This window comes from Arachis ipaensis, chromosome B6 (assembly GCF_059453495.1).
Source record: "Arachis ipaensis isolate K30076 ecotype BB chromosome B6, ASM5945349v1, whole genome shotgun sequence".
Lineage (NCBI taxonomy): Eukaryota > Viridiplantae > Streptophyta > Magnoliopsida > Fabales > Fabaceae > Arachis > Arachis ipaensis.
The window spans coordinates 33,802,984-33,807,148 of NC_142441.1; the positions used below are offsets into that span (position 1 = coordinate 33,802,984).

Here is a 4,165-nt window from a genome sequence, read left to right on the forward strand (position 1 = left end):
TTTCTTCTGTGCATCTGGTTGTATATATAGTTGTAGTTTTTTCCTCGCCTTTATTCTTATATTTTTGTAAGAGGAATAGGAGTCGTGATTGTAATAATATATATGTATGTAATATTTGTAGTTACTTGTATAAGGAGTCTTGTATGTATGTATATATCTATATGTAAGTGCTGTGATTTTATATCTATGTATGTTTTTTTAAAAAATAAAAAGTATTTTCGGTATTTCAAAAAATAGCGATACGACTTCGAGTTAAAAAGGCTCATGTTTTATTATTAAGTATATCGAAGTCGTCGTAATATCCTCGCAATCAGAGTGGCGCAGCCAGAAGCGTGACATTCTGGTTGTAGGGGTGTTACAATTTCAAGTACTCAGGTTTTGGTTTCTTCTTGCAGCTGTAGTTCTGGAATCAGCATTTTCCAACTATGGCACTTCATGGAACTATCTTCATCAATGTGAGCTACCATTTTTCTTTTTTCACTTATATCAAAATTTCTGAAAATATATATAGAATTGGGAAGTTCTATGATGTAATATGTAAGTTTCTAGATGATTTTTAACAGATAAGATCACTAGGAATAATTGAACATTAAATTGAATAAATTTTCATGATTGATTGAAGATTGAATTAAACTGCTTAGGGACTTTTGGCAAAATTAAACCGAATGAATAGGAACTTTTGGCAAAATTTAAGCATCTTCAATGATATGGGCCATTCGATCTTGTTTTAAATTAAGATGGCCTTCTGTGAATATTGTTGAAGAAAATTTGAATGATAATTTGCTGAGAATTGAGCATAAAGTCACATTTTCCTTTAATCCCCTGAAATTATTATAATTGCTTCATCTTTTTCTGTTTTAAGAAAAAAATTCTTGTTTCATAACGCTTGATTTGGAATTTTGTATGCAGGGTCTTTCTTTTAATACAATGAAGGAATTTAATTTCTTACCAAGTTTATTCATCAATAACTTTCAGAAGCTTCATTATGTTTCTCTTCCTTCCTCTAAACCAATTAGATTAGTTTTTGGCAAAAGTATTGGAAGAAGTGATCAAATGTGTCTTCTACTTGCCACTCAATGGCCAAACTTGCAAAAGCACGGATACAATAAGTATCTTTGCTTGAAACCTTATAATTAAGAATTGATTGCTTATGCATTGATAATGTAAAACAGTTTTACGCAGTCATCTAATTAGTGTTTATAAGACCTAAACAAAAGTTTTATTCAATCATCCAATTAGCATTTATAAGACCTTTTAGGTGGTGAAGTGGCAACAAATGATTATATATGTATAGAAAACCTTTTTTTAAGTGAAAATGAGAATTGGGGGGACATTTTTTTAGGATAATATCATGATTAGTGTTTAGTCTTTGTGTTGTTGACCAATGTCTTTTTGGTTATATGTTGACTTTGATTGAGTTCAAATTTCTGTGTTTACAACCCCAAGTTTCCTTAGTCCTTGTTTTGCATATTATAGTTATGCATTAATATGTGCGCGCCTGTGTTTTTTATTAGGAAGCAAAAAAAGAATAAAAAGTGAATACTCAGAGAACATCACATTGGATGAACAGGCTTTGGAGGAGGAGTTACAAAACGCCATTACGAAAGATAACTATGCTAAAAATAAAGGATATGCTCAAGAACCTCCAAAAAGATAGCTTAACAATATTCGGCATAAACAGCTGGTTTTATGAGTCGTTCAGAAATGGGGACCATGCAAGCCCTGTGGTCGAAAAACGACGAGGTGTGCTGTGTTCACCCTGGTTTAAAAGGGATATTTGGTTATGATGATGTTATTCTAAGCTGGAATTTGGTTTGGGCAAACTATGATTTTTCACTAGACAAATAAAAATTATAGACAAATTATTATAAGAAATTGTAAAACTTTGAATTTTGTTAGTTTAGAAATTATTAAATTTAAATATTTAAAATTACATATTGAATTTTCAAACCAATTTAAAAAAAAATAAAATTTAAGTTTACTGTCGGATTTACCGTCGGTTAAATCCGACGGTAACTATTAATTTAATTATTAATAATAAATAATATATTACCGTCGGATTTACTCAGAAAAAAATTCGACGGTAACAAGTTCCAAAGTTTCGTAATCAAAAGTTAATATCCGTTAGTAATTAGTGGCGGAAGAAAAAATCTGCCGCTAAACAGTTACCAGCGAGATTTATACTATCAGATTTGTTTGGTAAATCTGCCGGTAAATCCAACAATATCCGATGACTTTCTTGTAATGGTGTCCAACCTATATAAATACGAGCAGAATGTTGAATCCTCATTAAAGTGATACTCACAATGGCTATGAAGGATTGTTTCCTAGTTCTTGTGCACTATAAAGACACGATTAAGAAAAAAATGCGAGCGGAAATAAAATTTACTGATAAGAATCCATTGAGTGTCTTTATCAGACCTTCTATGAGCTTTGTTAATTTTCAGAATACCATACTACAAAAATTGGGACTGAATGGAATAAAACGAGTAGAGAAGTTATTTTATAGAATTCCAATTTCTATTGTCTGCGATGGGGTGAAGTACGACTCGTTTGTGATAGACAGTGATGAGGATTTGTAAGTTTTATTTCATTGTCATCGACAGTTTCCTAAGGTGAAAACTCATGAACTATTGGCCAAGTTCGGGTATGTGGTTTGCTCAAGAAGATCGAACCGGAATCATCAGCAGTACCAATGGCAGCAGCCTCTAGTTCATCCCATGTTGTTGCGTCTTCATCTCTGCTTGTAATGGCATCTGTGAGAGATTTGGTGGTATCTCCATCTTTCGCAGCTATTCTGCATCGCAATGAGATTCCAGAAATAGGTGACAACAAGAATATCCCTGTTATGATCCTGGTTTTGGGGGGGGGGGTTGGAGAACCAGATGCTGTGGAAGATGTACTAGGGGATGACGATGATGTGGAGCCCGCCATGATTGATGATGATAGCGATGATGATATAGGGCGAAGTATTCTTGTTAGCATTGGTGGAGCATCAAGCTTCGGAACTCAGTACTACCCATTGCACTTTTCAACTCTAAACTTAGATGCCATGAGACAGCAGGGATTCCTAGATGTAGAATTTGATTCGGGGATAGAGATTCACAGGACATTACAGGTCTAGCTGAGTTCTAAGTCGGTTAGCAATTTCAGAATAAAGAAGAAGTCGTCTTATATGTGAAGACTTATAGCATCCGCCGTGGGTTGAGTACAAAGTGTTGGAATCGGACCATGCCAAGTATTACAGAAAGTGTATGGAGTTCGGAAATAGTTGCAAATGATTGATTCGGATCACTCTTTGACAATGAAAGGGTATTTGGGAGGTCAGACGGTATAACAGACCTCATACATGTTCGGCCACGTCGATCTCCAGTTATCATAGGAAGCTTGATTATCATGTGATATATGATTTCATCCTTCCTATAATCAAAGCTGATGCAGATGTGTCCATTAAGTTACTGCAAAATGCGACAAAGGCATATTTTGGATTTAGACCTATGTACATGAGGGTTTAGTTGGCTAAGTAGAAGGCCGTTGTGCAGATATATGGGATTGGGAGGAGCCTATAATGAGTTGCCAAGATGGGTACTAGGCGTGCAGATAACGATGCCAAGTAGTATTGAAGTACTGGAGTCGAGTCTTGTGCAAGTTGGAGGCTAGGTTGACGAGTCATCAACGTTTTTTCACCAACGTTTTTTAGTTGTTTCCATCGTGCATTGAGGAATTCAAGTATTGTAAGCCATTGGTGAGTATTGATGGGACCCACTTGTACGGCAAATATGGGAAAACTTTGCTAGTTGCGATTGCTCAGGATGAAAATTCTAATATCGTTCCTATTGCTTTTGCCCTAGTGGAGGGTGAAAATGCGTAGTCATGGTTGTTTTTCTTGTCTCACCTACGGTAGCACGTGACTCCTCAATGCCGAATTCTCACGATATCGGATAGGCACAATGGAATCAAGGTCACCTGAGTTGGGCAACATATGCCCACGAGGTATATTGCCTCAACACATTGTGTAATGTCTGCATGATGGGATTCAATCCTCCAATTCCAGAAGGCTTTTGGTCACCATATGATGGTCCAATAGTCATCCCTGATACTAGTAAGAGACGTGCATCTGAAGGTCGTTTGAGGAGTACTAGAATTTGCACTAGTATGGATGAGG

General features: G+C 35.8%; 1 pseudogene; it reads left to right on the forward strand.

The window, feature by feature from the left end:
• The first annotated feature begins 425 nt into the window (after positions 1 to 425).
• Positions 426 to 1,848, forward strand: LOC148555094 (uncharacterized; annotated as a pseudogene).
• The last annotated feature ends 2,317 nt before the right edge of the window (positions 1,849 to 4,165 follow it).